We start from the raw sequence: 17,681 nt of genomic DNA, 5'->3' as shown, positions 1-17,681 counted from the left end.
GCTCAATCACCTGGGTGGCATCTGGGATATGCTTCTTCAGCATAGAGACATGAAATACATTATGGATGGCTGACATCTCCTGTGGCAGCTCTAGCTCATATGCTACCTTGCCAACTCTTCTAGTGATAAGGTATGGTCCCACATATTTGTTGGTTGCTACTCGGAAAGCCTAGAGGTTCTACTGTACAAAAATTTTGTACAAAGGTCTGAACCTTTTCCTAGCTACCATGTATTCTTTTAAATTAAATTTTGGATCGCCTGCGGAACTTAACACGTTTGATCCAAAACTTAATCTATTTGTTCTTTTAGGTTTTGACTTGGATCTCCTGCGGAACTTAACACGTTCGACCCAAATCACCTTAAGTTATTAATTCCATTAAATATTAATTTCCATAATTGGTTTCCAGTACTGACGTGGCGAGACACATGACCTTCTTGGATATGGGAGCAACCACCACAGACTAGACAAAACCTTTTATAGAAATCTAATATTTAATTTCCTAAAATAACTTTAGGTTAACCGAAAAGAACAATCAAATCACAAGGAAAAATAAAACAAAAGAACACAACTTCGAAAAACATATTCGAAACATTAGAAACGTAAGCCTCTTGTATTTGGTATTATTTCCATAAATAACTAGCATGATGCGGAAAGAAAAATTACTAGTTATACCTTCTAGAAAGACCTCTTGATCTTCTACCGTATTCCTCTTCTAACCTCGGACGTTGTGTGGGCAACGATCTTCCGAGATGAGAAACCACCAAGCACCTTCTTCTCCTCCTAGCTTGGTTCGGCCAACACAAAGAAGCTTCACCAAGGACGAAGAACAAAACACCAACCAAGCTCCAAGGGATACAAGTTTTCTCTCCTTCTTCTTCTTTTTCTTCTCCGAGTAGTATCCGGCCACCATTAGAGCTCCAAGCCAATAGAGAAGGTTCGGCCACCACCAAGAGGAAGAAAAGAAGAGAGGTTGGCCGGCCACAACACCAAGGAAAAGAGGGAGAGAAATAGAATAGAGTCCTTAGCCTTGAAGCCTCCTCTACCCCCTTTTTTATAATCCTTGGTCTTGGCAAATAAGGAAAATTTAATAAAAACTTCCTTAATTCTTTTTCCATGAAAAGGAAAATTTTATTTAATTAAAAAAAAAATTTCTTCTCCAATTTATTTGGCCGGCTACACCATAAAATTTCCATGCAAATAAAATTTTAAACACAAATTAAAACTTCCTTATTTGCTTCCGAAAATTTATAAAATTTCTCCAATAATTTTTATCCCTTCATGATTGGTTTATAAAAAGGAAATTTAATAAATTAAAATATTTCTTTTAACCATGTGGATAAAAAGAAATTTATCTCTAAAAAATTAAAATCTCTTTTAATCTACAAATAAGTAAAGATATCAAATCTTTTCTTAATCTTTTATATAAACTTATAAACGAGAATATTTAATTTTAAACTCTCTTTTAAATCATGAACATGGTTAAAAAGGAAAGCTTTCTTAAAATTTAAAATCCTCCTTTAATCAACAAATAAGGAAAGATTTCAAATTTTAAACTCTCTTTTAAACATGTAGATGATTTACAAATAAGGAAAGTTTTTACCAAAAATTAAAACCATCCTTTTAAACTACAAATAAGGAAAGAGATTAATCTCTTCTCTTAATTTTTTGTAGAAAGTTATAAAAGGAAATTTTTAATTGTTAAACTCTCTTTTAAAATTATGATATCCACATAAGAAATAATTTTAATAAAAATCTCTTTTAATATTCTAGTGGCCGGTCACCTAAGCTTGGGACCCAAGCTTTGGTCGGCCACCTACATGACTCATCCACTTGATCTTGGCCGGCCCTAGCTTGGGTTCCAAGCTAGCTTGGCCGGCCCCATTGGATGGGTAAGAAGGTGGGTATGCGGTGGGTATAAATCAATATATACTAGAGGCTACGATAGGGACCGAGAGGAGGAATTGGTTTTGGTCTCCCGATGAAATTAAGCATCCCGTGTTCGCCCCGAACACACAACTTAATTTCATCAATAATAATTCATTCCACTAAAGAACTATTATTGAACTACCGCACCAATCCCAAATTACATTTTGGGCTCCTTCTTATTATGAGTGTGTTAGTCTCCCTGTGTTTAAGATAACAAATGTCCACTAATTAAGTAAGTTCGACAACTCACTTAATTAATATCTAGCTCAAGAGTAGTACCACTCAACTTCATCATGTCGGACTAAGTCCACCTGCAGGGTTTAACATGACAATCCTTATGAGCTCCTCCTGGGGACATTCTCAACCTAGATCACTAGGACACAGTTTCCTTCTATAATCAACAACACACACTATAAGTGATATCATTTCTCAACTTATCGGGCTTATTGATTTATCGAACTAAATCTCACCCATTGATAAATTAAAGAAATAAATATCAAATATATGTGCTTGTTATTATATTAGGATTAAGAGCACACACTTCCATAATAACTGAGGTCTTTGTTCCTTTATAAAGTCAGTATAAAAGGAACGACCTCAAATGGTCCTACTCAATACACTCTAAGTGTACTAGTGTAATTATATAGTTAAGATAAACTAATGTCTAATTACACTACGACCTTCCAATGGTTTGTTCCTTTCCATCTTGGTCGTGAGCTACTGTTTATAATTTATAAGGTACTGATAACATGATCTTCTGTGTGTGACACCACACACCATGTTATCTACAATATAAATTAATTGAACAACTACATTTATCACAAATGTAGACATTCGACCAATGTGATTCTTATTTCTAGATAAATGTTTTATACCAAAAGCTAGGCTTTTAGTATACATTCTAACAATATTTGGGACTTAGTTTGCCCTTTTTCCCAAAACGCATTACTCCCTTCATGGGAGCTACTCTGAGGAACACTGAATCCCCAACTGAAAACTCTAAGGGTCTGCGCCGTATATCAGCATAGGTTTTCTGGCGGCTCTGAGTTGTCTCTATCCTCTAGCGGATCTGCTATATAGCTGTTGTGGTGTCTGCTACTAGATCTGTCTAGAGTTCTAGTTCCTTCTGTTCACCACTCTCATACCAGCAGATTGGAGATCTACACCTCCGCCCATAGAGAGCCTCGTAAGGTGCCATGCCGATGGTGGCCTGATAGCTGTTGTTGTATGCAAATTCTGCTAAACTCAGATATTTGCACCAACTTCCCTTGAAGTCTAGGGCACATGCTCAGAGCATATCTTCGAGTACCTGATTTACTCGCTCCGTCTGACCATCTGTCTGAGGATGGAAAGCTGTGCTAAATTTTAACTTAGTGCCCAATGTTGACTGTATACACTCCCAGAAGTGTGATGTGAATCTACTATCTCTGTCTGAAATGATGGTTCATGGGACCCCATGCAGTCTGACGATCTCCTTGAGATACAACTGAGCTAGTTGTTCCATGGAGTAGGATATCCTGATAGCTAAGAAGTGGGCTGATTTAGTTAACCTGACAACTATTATCCAGATGGCATCAAAACCATTCGTGGTTCTGGGTAGTTCCACTATGAAATCCATAGAAATGTCTTCCCACTTCCATTCTGGAATCTGGATAGGCTGTAGAACTCCTCCTAGTCTCTGATGTTCTGCCTTGACCCTCTGACAGGTCAGACAGGTGCTAACATATCGAGCGATGTCTCTTTTCATCGCAGGCCACCAAAATCGTTTCTTTAGATCTTGGTACATCTTGGTGGAACCTGGATGCATCGCATAAGGAGTCCTGTGAGCCTCATCTAAAATCTTCCTCTTTAGTTCCTCCTGATCTGGAACACAAAGTCTATCACCGAAGTATAATACCCCACTATCGGACACTCTGAATTCTCTACTTTCTGATTCTGCTAACCCTTGCTTGATTTTCTGAATTTCAGGATCCTGTTCCTGAGCTGTCTGGAGGTCACCAAGCAGGGTAGATGCTAACGTCATAGTAGAGAGCTGTCCCACTATGAGTTCGAGACCAAAATCTGTGATCTCTTTCTGTAGGGGCGGTGACATGGCTGCTAGTGATAATAAGGTAGCACTGGACTCCTGCTAAGCGCATCTGCTACCTTATTGGCTTTTCCTGGGTGGTAGAGGATATCAATATCGTAATCTTTGACCAGCTCAAGCCATCTACGCTGTCGCATATTCAGATCCTTCTGAATGAAGAAGTACTTCAAACTCTGATGATCTGTATACACTCTACACTGAGCTCCATACAAGTAGTGTCTCCAAATTTTGAGAGCGAACACTACTGCTGCAAGCTCAAGGTCATGAGTAGGGTAATTCTTCTCATATTCCTTGAGTTGTCTGGAGGCATAGGCGATCACCTTACCATCTTGCATCAGTACTGCTCCTAGTCCCAATTTAGAGGTGTCACTATAAATATCAAAGCTGTCTGTGTTTTCAGGTAGAGCCAGAATAGGTGCACTGGTCAATCTCCTCTTTAGCTCGCTAAAGCTGTTCTCGTAGTCCTCTGTCCACTGAAATTTTCTGTTCTTCCTGGTGAGAGCTGTCAGTGGGGAGGCTATCCTGGAGAAATCCTCTACAAACTTTTTGTAATAACCTGCTAGTCCCAAAAAGCTTCTGATCTCACTGGCGTTCTTGGGTCTTTTCCAGTTACTCACAGCTTCTATTTTACTAGGGTCTACCATGATACCATCCTTTGAGATAATGTGACCAAGGAAGGACACCTGATCTAACCAAAATTCACATTTCGTGAACTTGGAGTACAGCTGGTTCTGCTGAAGGGTCTGCAATACTATTCTCAGGTGCTCTGCGTGTTCTTCCTGAGTTCCTGAATATATAAGAATGTCATCGATAAATACAATAACAAATCTATCTAGGTAGTCCTTGAATACTCTGTTCATGAGGTCCATGAAAGTAGCTGGAGCATTTGTCACGCTAAAGGGCATGACTACGAACTCATAATGTCTGTATCTAGTCCTGAACGCTGTCTTGGGTATATCCCCATCTTTAACTTTCACCTGATGATAACCTGACCTGAGGTCTATCTTACAGAACACTGCTGCTCCCTTTAGCTGATCGAACAGGTCATCTATTATGGGAAGAGGATACCTGTTCTTAATCGTGACTTGGCTCAGTGCTCTGTAATCTATACACAGGCGCATGCTCCCGTCCTTCTTCTTCACGAACAATACAGGCGCTCCCCATGGTGAGTGACTAGGACGTATGAAGCCCTTGTCAAGCAGCTCCTGTAGTTGCTCATGAAGTTCTTTCAGTTCTGCTGGGGCCATGCGGTAGGGTGCTTTAGAGATAGGATTTGTACCGGGAATGAGTTCTATCTCAAATTCAATCTCCCTGTCTGGTGCTAGACCTGGTAACTCCTCAGGGAAGACTGTTGGGTAGTCACATATGACTCGGACCTCTGCTAGCTGTTGGTCCTTGCCCTGACTGGTATTGACTACATGTGCTAGGAATCCCGTACATCCTGAATCCATTAATTTCTGTGCTCTTAGAGCTGAGAGAAACTTCTTGGCCTTTCTCTTTGGTTCTCCGATGTACTCGAACTGTACTTCTGCTTTCGGTTGGAATACAACTTTCTGTTTACGGCACTATATAGAGGCACCGTATCTGATCAGGAAGTCCATTCCGAAGATGACATCATAATCAGTCATTTCTAGCACTATCAGATCACAAAGAGTTCTCTGTCTGCTATAATAACTGACACTGCTCGGAGCCAGTGCGTGGATGCCATAATTTCTCCTGAAGGTAGCGTCGTCAAAAATTGGCTACTGAGTACCTCTGGAGGTACTGCCAACTCTTCGGTGAATGCCCTGGATATATATGAATGGGTTGCCCCAGTATCGAATAAGACAGTTGTACTTTGCTGTAAAATACTGATCTGACCTGTAACAATTGTCGAGGCATTGCCTACGTCCTCTCTGGTGAGTGAGTAGATCCTCGCATTGGTCGTAGCTGGAGGGGCCTCTAATCTGCCCTGGCTGATGTGTGGACCATCTAGAACGGCCTGCATCTGATGTAGCTGTGTTGGCTGGCCTCCGTACTGAATCGGCTATGGTTGAGGAAGAGTTGTCTTGTTTGAGCACTTCTTAGCCATATGCCCTTCCTGTCCACATTCAAAGCATCCTCGTGTGCCCTTACGACAAATTCCAGGGTGGAATTTCTCACAAGTAGCACATTTAGGATAACTAGGTTGTTTACTAGTTGGTCCTCCTTTCGGGTCACTCCCTGGTTTGCGCTTGCTGCTGGAGTTCCCTTTCCAGTTAGAGTTGTGGCCCTGTTGTTTCTGAGTACCTGAACCTCCTTGTCCTTTAGACTCTGAGAGGTCTTGCTTCTGCTGCTTGATATTGTTCTGGTAGTGCTCGGTGGCCAGAGCACTGCTGACTAGTTCTTCGGTGGTTTGCGGCCTATGAACGCCGCCAGCCACGTTCATCGCTATTTCCAGCCTCAGCATCTTGAGCATCAACCAAACTCGTTCTTTTTCTGTGCTGACTAGTTCAGGGCATAGAAAAGCCAATCTGTTGAATTTCTTCACGGCTTGCTCCACTGAAAGGTTGCCCTGGCGAAACTCAGTGAACTCGTCGTTGTGGCGGTTTGTGACCCGCATGTGAAAGCACTCCTCGAAGAATTCTTTCTCAAAGTCAGCCCATGTCATTTGGTTTACTGGGCGCTTCGCTCTAATTCTCTCCCACCACATACGTGCATCTCCTGTTAGGCAGAATGAGGCGCACTTCACCTTCTCGTGTTCTGGCCAGTCCAGAAGCTCCATCGTGCTCTCTAGTGTTTTGAACCAGGCTTGAGCATCCCATGGTTCACTGGTGCCTGAGAAGTTCTCGAGCTTGACTCTCTGCCACTGGATCAGATAGGCTTCTCTCTTTGCCTCTGTTGCTGGGGCTACTGGTGCTGTAGGCTGGACTGGTGGAACCTCTATAACTACTGGGGTTGCTATGTTTGGTTCCGGGGTGACAGTGGGAGTATTCTGCTGATTAGCCTTTAAGGTGGCTATCTCCTGTTGTTGTTCTGCTAGCTGCTTTTGTAACTGAGCCACTACTGCTGTAAGGTCTGGGGGAGGCACTGAACTGCCAGCCTCATGCTGGGGCTCAGTAGCTGGCGCCCTTCTAGCTAGGCGTCCTCTTGCCATTTCTAAAGGAAGAGAGGACATACATAACCAATACTATCACATTTAACTAATTACTATAATCAACCATGTTAAACACTATCATATATCAACATGCTTTAGCTATCTACGAACATGACAGTAAGAAAAACATAAGTAAGAGGAGAGGTGTTCTTACATGGAAGCTGCAGGTTCAATGCTGATGTGTGTGTAGGAAGTATGGAACTTTTGCTCTAATACCACTCTGTAACGACCCGCCTTCTACTGGCTATGCTGTAAGGCTAGACCGTTACAATATGTTGTGCTAAGCTATATCCATGACCATTACTAGTCTAGGCGTGGAAAGCTGTACCAATTAAAACTTTACTAAGCTAACACAAGTTCTTGGTCCTACATGTGCTAAGGGATGCAATCTAAGGTATACATGGCATATCTTACATCCCCTATGGTCAAGGATCTGAATTACAGGGTCTCTTGGTCGAAACCCAGCTTCCCAATCGATCCAGATTGAACTCAATCGATTGCAAGCTATTGAATCGATCCATGGATCGATTCCGATGGCTACTGTGCTCAGGTTAATATTCTGGATCGATCGGCTGATCCATCCCGACTGGCCAATCGATCCAATGATCGATTCCAAAGCTCTCTGTTCGCGGGAGCGATTTCCTGATCGACCGAACGATCGATCCCCAAACTCCCTGTTCGCAACAGAATGCGACTGGATCGATCGGCTGATCGATCCAGAAGCTTACTGTATGCAACAGAATGCGACTGGATCGATCGGCTGATCGATCCAGAAGCTTACTGTTCGCGGAACTAGGCTCCCAATCGATCCACTGATCGATTGAGGGCTCCCAATCGATCCACTGATCGATTGGGGTTTCTGATTTCGCAGCAAGGCTCTAATTTCAGCACTGTTTCATGCCAAACTCACCTACATAAGTTCTAAAATAACTGGAGAACATTCTAATATCAAACAACTAACATTCTAAACGTAGTTACTAACAATCTAAGCAGATTTTCTATAATTCCATGCATTTAGATACTGAATAAGCAAAGAGTAACATGATAAGAAACACTAAGTTCTTAAATGTTCTAGTTCTTCCAAGGTCTTTATTCCAGGTTCCATCCACACACATCTTCATCATTGCATTGACCTCCAGCCTCCGCTAGTCCATCTTCCCTTTACCTTTATCTGCAGTATAAGGAAAAATAGTATCTGTAAGCTTGAGAGCTTAGTAAGAAACCATCTACCTCACTAAAACATGCATACGATGCAATTTATGTTTTTAAAACATGCTGTTTGAAACATATGAATATTGAACATGTAAGAGCATAGCATGGCATGCAAACAAGCTAGTCATGGAAACAAGTACTAATCTAAGCTATCATATTGTATCAATAGAAAACTAAACTGATACAAAAACTGAGCTGAGCTAATTCTAAACTAATGCTAAAGCTATAATGAATTCACGTAACTATTTGTGAGTGTTCGAAAACCATATATATAATAGGTGAAAATATTAATCATGCTGCTGATGGGCCTGGCAACTGTACTTGCTGTGCGCGCATCCCTAACTAAACCCAGGGTTGCAAATTCCGAATCTAGTAGGGTTTACTAGGTTAGCTGAACCTAGGGACGACTATGGCAGCCCAACCCAATGGATATCTAATCCAGTACAGTGCCACTGATAAAATAAAATACTGGTTATAGCTGAGTTCTTCTTATATTGCTATTTCTAGGTTATCTGAACCTAGAGCTAGGTTATCTGAACCTAGAGGCGACTATGGGAGCCCACCCATTGGACCGTATCCCATATAAGCTGTACTAAAGTTAAACATACTGAATGAATGCTTCTATCGCATTTAGCTAAGCTAGTAAAATGCTTAAGTTGCATTTTAACCATGCTAATAATTTAATCGAACACTTGGTATTCGCAAATTCGCATCCTTGGTGCCGAAAATCTACATACTACTAAACTGAAGCATAAAATTCACACGGTAGCTACTTATACTGCAGGTGAGGGGTTTCTTACCTCTTGCTCTAATTTTCTTACGATTCTAATCGCTAGATTTCCGGAGAAGATGATCCTTTTGACGATCTTCTCGTGTGTATGCGTTCCTCTCGCGGAGGGGAGCGTCCTCGAGTCGAAGTTGTTGCAGGAAGGAGCCCTTATGACCCTAGGGATGAAACCCTAACCTTTCCTTGGCTTTGGCGTGAAGAGAGGGTGCGGGAGAGAGAGAGGTTCGGTGGTGAGGGTTTGAGGGAGAAAGAAATCCCGATCAAAATAAAACCTCACTTAATCCCTTCCCTATTTATATTAAGTGGATAATTCGGCCCAACTCTAACATAAATATAATTGACTCTCTCTTCTCTCAGCACGGCCCTGCTGGGTTCACTTGGTTACTAGAGATCACCTTAAGTCGTAGGTCCCAATAGGTCTCGGATTCAATTCCCGCTTAGGCTATTCACGATTCTATTTATTTTTGCTACTTCCGCTACTCTAAAAATTCTGTAAAAATATCCTAAAATCCCAGAAAAATACTAGGATATTTCTAATAATTATTTTGAGAATTTTTGGGCGTTACATTATACCACATACATACATAAATGCGCGCATCCTAAATAGATCCAAGGTAGCTAATCTTGAACCTACTAGGAACTAGGACAGTTTCATAGACCATCGACCTAGGGGCAACTTAGGAGCCCATCCCTTTTACTAGGCCCGTTTCATAGACCATCGACCTAGGGGCGCTTGTGGAGCCCACCCTTGGTACAAGCCATACAAAGTAAAATAGCATGTCATATCTTGTCATATCATAACATATCATGTTCTTGTCATATCATAACATTTCATGTTCTTGTCATATCATGAAGAGTTCTCTTGATCCCAACTTAAGGGAAGCATCTCTTAGGCTTTTTCATCTTACATAAGCCTTACATAAACATAGCATGATGGCACCAAGTGCACATAACATATAGTATATCATAAAAACATAACATGATAACATGAAGTGCACATTATATAGCATCTCATAAAAACATAGCATGATAACATGAAGTGCACATATCAATTAACATGGTGACATAAAAATTCATATCATATCATAAGAGTCAACATCATTCATGATTAAGGTTTTTGAAACTTCTTACAAGCCCTAAATCATGCTTGGCCGAAACATATAAACATACATCATAGATTTTCAAACAACATGGAGACATGAAATCAACTCCCTAAGACCTCATAATCATTAATCATAACATGTAAGACCTTAGGAACCCTAGGTAGCTTCTTAACCTCATTCTTCTTATCTTGGCCGAAACATGAAAGCATGTTTTAAATTTTCCTTTAATCAATTTAAAGCATGAAACTTTTGCAACCTACATAGCATAGCAAGTGAGTCCTTTGGTAACCATAAGTGAGGTTCTAACTCTAATATTCAACCTTGGCCGAAACCTGAAGGTGGTGTTTCTAGGTTTTTAATGCAACATAAGCCATGGAAATTTAACCTAACATTGCATAGGAAATCATACATCATGAGGAAGCATAAAGTAAGTATAGTTTAGGTCTACAACTCTCTCTAAGCCTCTAATTCAACCTTGGCCGAAACCTAAAGGTAAGGTGTCTAGGTTTTTCATGCAACCTAAGACATGGAAATTCAATCTAACATTGCATACAAAATCATACAACATGAGGAAGCATAAAACAAGCATGGTTAGATTTCAAAACCTTGCCCTAGACCTTGTGTTCATCCTTGACCGAAACCTAAGGTAAGACTCTAGGTTTTGTTTATACATCATGTAGCATGAAAACTTAACTAACAACATGTAATAGTTCATGTATCATGAAGGAGCATAAACAAGCATGTTTAGGTTTCAATACTTTGCTCTAAACCTTATGTTCCATCTTGGACGAAACCTAAGGTAAGGTTCTAGGTTTTGTTTATACAACATGTAGCATGAAAACTTAACTAACAACATGTAATAGGTCATGTATCATGAAGGAGCATAAACAAGCATGTTTAGGTTTCAATACTTTGCTCTAAACCTTATGTTCCATCTTGGCCGTAACCTAAGGTAAGGTTCTAGGTTTTGTTTATACAACATGTAGCATGAAAACTTAACTAACAACATGTAATAGGTCATGTATCATGAAGGAGCATAAACAAGCATGTTTAGGTTTCAATACTTTGCTCTAAACCTTATGTTCCATCTTGGCCGAAACCTAAGGTAAGGTTCTAGGTTTTGTTTATACAACATGTAGCATGAAAACTTAACTAACAACATGTAATAAATCATGTATCATGAAGGAGCATAAACAAGCATGTTTAGGTTTCAATACTTTGCTCTAAACCTTATTTTCCATCTTGGCCGAAACCTAAGGTAAGGTTCTAGGTTTTGTTTATACAACATGTAGCATGAAAACTTAACTAACAACATGTAATAAATCATGTATCATGAAGGAGCATAAACAAGCATGTTTAGGTTTCAACACTATGATCTAAACCTTATTTTCCATTTTGGCCGAAACCTAAGGTAAGGTTCTAGGTTTTGTTTATACAACATGTAGCATGAAAACTTAACTAGCAACATGTAATAAATCATGTATCATGAAGGAGCATAAACAAGCATGTTTAGGTTTCAATACTTTGCTCTAAACCTTATGTTCCATCTTGGCCGAAACCTAAGGTAAAGTTCTAGGTTTTGTTTATACAACATGTAGCATGAAAACTTAACTAACAACATGTAATAAATCATGTATCATGAAGGAGCATAAACAAGCATGCTTAGGTATCAACACTTTGATCTAAACCTTATGTTCCATTTTGGCCGAAACCTCAAGAGTGAGGTTCTAGACTTTTTGTTACAACATGAAGCATAAATTGTAAACTTGACAACCATAAGTGACCACAAATCCTTATCTTGGCCGAAACTTGCAAGGAAATCCCTAAGTTTTGTTTTCAACAACCTTTAAACATAAAGCGTACGAAACTATTGTACTGCAGGTGAGGGGATACTTACATCTCTCGCTTAATTCTCTAAGAGAAGTAACCTTGGTTGTGAATCTTTTCCTAGAGAGAAACTCCATTGCTTCGTTCGGCAATGGTGAGGAAGATGAGGTTTGTTTGGTTTCGATGGAGAGGAGGAGGGGGGAGGAAGAGAAGAAAATGAAATTTTCTCTTTCCTTTTCTCCTTTTATTCCAAATGAAAGGAAGAAGGAAAAATGAACTTTTACTTCCCTTTTCTTTTACTCATCCTAAATGAAGGGAGGAAGTAAAACTCTCTTTTCATTGTAAGAAGAGGAAGGAAACTTGGATTTCTCTTCTTTAGTGAAGTGAGCCTTCACTTTCCTTTCCTTTAACCATAATTTCCCTCTTTTCATATGAGTACACCCCTGTTTGGGGCTACTGGTTATAACATGGAACCACTTACTAAGAGTTCCAAGGTTAAATCCTTGGTCATGCCTCTTTTTGGTTCTTTTTATTATATTTTTTTAAAGAAGAATCCACATTAAACCTATTTAATCTTTCATAAATTCATGTAAAATTTCTAGTGATCCTATGGGTGTTACAGTCCCCCATACCTCATAAAAGTTCGTCCTCGAACTTAAAATTGCTCCGGGTACCTTTACTTCATATCGTCTTCGCGTTCCCTAGTGGCTTCTTCGAACCGTTGATTTTGCCACAGGACCTTTACTAAAGGTAGCTCTTTGTTCATTAGTCTTTAGACATCTCGGTCTAATATATGAACTAGTCGACTTTCATAACTTAGGTCCTCTTAAACTTGTACTGTCTGTGGCTCGATCACTTGGTCCGTGCTCGGAATACATTTCTTTAGAATCGAAACGTGGAACACGTTGTGGATAGCCGACATTTCTTGAGGTAGCTCTATCTCATAAGCTACCTTGCCGACCCTTTTCTGAATCTGATATGGTCCCACGTAGCGCGGACTCAGTTTTCCCTTCTTTCTGAACCTCATCACTCCTTTCATGGGAGCTACCTTGAGAAATACCGAATCTCCGACACTAAATTCCAACGGCCTTCGTCGCTTATATGCATAATTCTTCTGTTGACTCTGAGCAGTTTCTATTCTTTGTCGGATGTTCTGTATTGCACGGGTGGTGTTGTCAATGAAATCTGTTCGGAATCCCATCTCCTTCTTTTCACCACCTTCGTACCAACATATAGGGGATCTACATTTCCTCCCGTACAAAGCCTCGTAAGGCGCCATTCCAATAGTAGCTTGGTACCTATTGTTGTAGGTGAATTCCGCTAAGTATAGATATCGACACCAGCTCCCCTTGAAGTCTAAGGCGCAAGCTCGTAACACATCTTCTAGTACTTGGTTCACCCTTTCTGTTTGTCCGTCGGTTTGAGAGTGGAAGGCAGTACTGAACAATAGCTTTGTGCCAAGAGCCTTCTGAACACATTCCCAAAAATGAGAAATAAAGCGACCATCTCTGTCAGAAATAATGGTCTTAGGAATCCCATGTAACCTTATAATTTCCTTGACATATAATTGAGCCAGTTGCTCAATCGAATAGGTCATCTTGATTGCCAGGAAGTGGGCGGATTTTGTTAATCTGTCCACGATTACCCATATAGCATCATAGCCATTTGTCATTTTGGGTAATCCTGAAATAAAGTACATAGAGATATCTTCCCATTTCCATTTCAGAATTTGGATTGGTTGCAGTACTCCTCCCGGTCTCTGGTGTTCTGCTTTAACCCTCTGGCATTTCTGACAGGTACTGACATACTGAGCCACGTCTCTTTTCATACCGAACCACCAGAATTTCTTCTTCAAGTCTTGGTACATCTTGGTGGATCCAGGATGCATCGCATAGGGTGTTGCATGTGCTTCTTCTAGTATCCTCTTTCGCAACTCTGGGTCATCATGAATACATAAGCGATCCTTGAGGTATAATATTCCACTTTCAGCGATACGGAATCCATCATTCTTTCCCTCTAAGACTTCTTGCATGATCCTTTGGATGCTTGGGTCACGGGTTTGCTTCCCCAATATATCGTCGAACAGCGTCAGTGTTATAGTCAGGGTAGAGAGCTGTCCGGACACATTTTCGACCCAGTAGCACCAAATTTCTCTTGGTTTCCCAATAAATTCAAACATTGGTTCTGCTTCAGGCTGAAAAATTACTTTTCTCTTATGGCACTCTATCGAAGCACCGTACTTGCTCAGGAAATCCATGCCCAATATAATATCATAATCCTGCATGTCAAGCACTATCAGATCACAGTAGAGTTCTCTGTCTACGATTCTGATGGGCGCGGCTCGCAACATATGAGTAGATGGCATTACTTCTCCTGAAGGCAGAATCGTTAAGAATTTGCAATCTAAGTCTTGGGGTGGCATGTCTATCTTTCTTGTGAACAGGGTAGAGATGAATGAGTGCGTTGCCCCAGTATCAAATAATACAGTAGCATGCTGACTGAAAATAAATATCTAACCTGTGACAATGGTAGAAGCATTCGCCACATCTTCCTTGGTGAGGGAGAAAATTCTGGCATTCGTCGTAACTGGCGGGGCCTCCAATTGCCCTTGACATATCAGAGGACCTTCTATCGCAGCCTGCATCAGGTGTAGCTGTGAGGAAGCACCTCTATTCTGGACATACTGCTGAGGAGGTGTCTAACTCTGGGTAGGACAGTTTCTGTCCATATGTCCTTCCAATCCATAGTTGTAGCACTTATTCGTGCCCATACGACATTTTCCCGGATGCTTCTTCCCACATGTGGTACACTGAGGGAACGTAGGTTGCTTGCTTGCTGGACCACCCTTAGAGTCGTTCCATTGCTTTATCTTGCCACTGTGGTTTCCTTTCTAGTTGGCTTTGGTGTTATGGGATTTCTGTCCTCCCGGCTAGGCTTGACTTTTGTCCTCGTTCAGCACCTTCAAGTAGTGTTCAGTGATCAGGCACTGCTGATTAACTCTTCAGCAGTCTGCGGTCTATTAACTCCGCCGGCCACATTCAGAGATATCTTGAGTCTGAGCATCTTCAGCATAAGTCTGGCCCTTTCTCTTTCTGTGCTGACCAACTCTGGGCATAGGCGCGCTAGACGGTTGAATCTCTTCATAGCTTCATTAACTGAGAGGTCACCTTGTCAGAACTCGGTGAACTCGTCGTAGTGCTTGTTCGTCACACGCATGTGGAAGAATTCCTCGAAGAATTTAGTCTCGAAGTCTGTCCATCTCATTTGATTTACTTGTCTCTTTGCTTTAACTCAGTCCCACCACATTCTGGCATCCCCCGTAAGGCAGAACGATGCACATTCGACTTTCTCGTGTTCAGGCCAGTCCAATAGCTCCACTATGCTCTCCACAGTCTTGAACCAGGCTTGGGCGTCCCATGGTTCATAGTTACCGGACAAAGCTTCCGGCTTCAGCCTCTGCCATTGAATCAGATACGCCTCCTGACGAACCACTGGAGCTGGGCCTACCGGTGGTACAGGTGCCGGTGGCACTGGTGTTTCCTTACTGATTCATCAGAGTATTTATTATTTGGTGATGTTCTGTGACCTGACGCTGAAGTTCAGTGACTAAATGCATTAGATCAGGTGGAGATATTGTCTCATCGGCTCTAGTATTGCATCTTCTAGCCATGCTTATCTTCATGAATGACACAAGGCTAGGATAAGTTATTATTATTCCTAATCTACCATCATGCATACTTAAACTAAACTGTAACTTATCATAATAATTAAAAAAATATGGAGTAGACATGCATACTTAAATTAAAGCATTCCTTATCATACATAAAAAAAAATAGAGTAGGCACAGAAATTCTTACTTGGAGCGGCAGGATGTAGGCTTGATGTGTGTGAAGTGGAAAGGCAAACCTGCTCTGATACCAAACTGTAACGCCCGCCCTCCCACTGCTTAAGGAGGGACGGGGTTACTTACTTACATACGTGCATACATATAAAATCATGGCAGCGGAAACAGTTATTTAATTTTTTTTTCTACACTAATCATCATGCTTATCATACTGAACATGTAGACTTACTAGTATTCATGCATACAACTTAATTAATACCAACTACTTGAAACTTAATTCATGATATCATAAGCATACTAACATGAAACATGAAGAACATAAGTGCATAACTATCCATACTAGTTAAAGTACTATCAAAGCATAATGACAACACATGGTTCATATGCAAACTTTAGAACTTAAAAACATATAGAAATTTTCTTCCACAGTGCCACTGCCACACACACTCTTGCCCTTCCTGCTGCTCCTCTTAGTTTAGCCATTCCTTTCCTTTTTCTGCAGTACAAGGAAACATAAAAACTATAAGCCTATAGGCTTAGTAAGTCCCTTTCCTACTCACAAAAACCACGATTCATGCATGAACATAAAGTGATAACATGTTCATTTGGTAAATCATAACATAACATGTGAGAGCATAACATAAAGTCATATCATATCATGTGAGAGCATAAACATAAAGTCATATCATATCATGTGAAAGCATAAACATAAAGTTATATCATATCATGTGAGAGCATAAACATAAAGTAGTAACATGATCATATAAACATCATAGACATATTTCAAGAGCATCTTTAAAAAGCATAAAGAAAAACATATAACATGAACTTGTAGATGCAAGATGTTCTTTTGAAAACATGTATCATGAAATGAGTATATGCAAGATGTCCTTTTGAAAACATATATCATATACATACTTAAAACATAATCTCAACATAAGGGCCCGGCTTGTACAACATACATATATAAATGCGCGCATCCTAAATAGATCCAAGGTAGCTAATTTTGAACCTACTAGGAACTAGGCCCGTTTCATAGACCATCGACCTAGGGGCAACTTAAGAGCCCATCCCTTTTACTAGGCCCGTTTCATAGACCATCTACCTAGGGGTGCTTGTAGAGCCCACCCTTGGTACAAGAAATACAAAGTAAAATAGCATGTCATATCTTGTCATATCATAACATATCATGTTCTTGTCATATCATAACATTTCATGTTCTTGTCATATCATGAAGAGTGCTCTTGATCCCAACTTAAGGGAAATATCTCTTAGGCTTTTTCATCTTACATAAGCCTTGCATAAACATAGCATGATGGCACCAAGTGCACATAACATATAGTATATCATAAAAACATAACATGATAACATGAAGTGCACATTATATAGCATCTCATAAAAAAATAACATGATAACATGAAGTGCACATATCAATTAACATGGTGACATAAAAATTCATATCATATCATAAGAGTCAACATCATACATGATTAACGTTTTTGAAACTTCTTACAAGCCCTAAATCATGCTTGGCCGAAACATATAAGAATACATCATAGATTTTCAAACAACATGGAGACATAAAATCAACTCCCTATGTCCTCATAATCATTAATCATAACATGTAAGACCTTAGGAACCCCAGGTAGCTTCTTAACCTCATTCTTCTTATCTTGGCCGAAACATGAAAGCATGTTTTAAATTTTCCATTAATCAATTTAAAGCATGAAACTTTTGCAACCTACATAGCATAGCAAGTGAGTCCTTTAGTAACCATAAG

The sequence above is a fragment of the Zingiber officinale genome, chromosome 3A, assembly GCF_018446385.1.
Source record: "Zingiber officinale cultivar Zhangliang chromosome 3A, Zo_v1.1, whole genome shotgun sequence".
Lineage (NCBI taxonomy): Eukaryota > Viridiplantae > Streptophyta > Magnoliopsida > Zingiberales > Zingiberaceae > Zingiber > Zingiber officinale.
The sequence above is the reverse complement of the archived record's forward strand: the minus strand, read 5'-3'. Positions refer to the sequence as shown.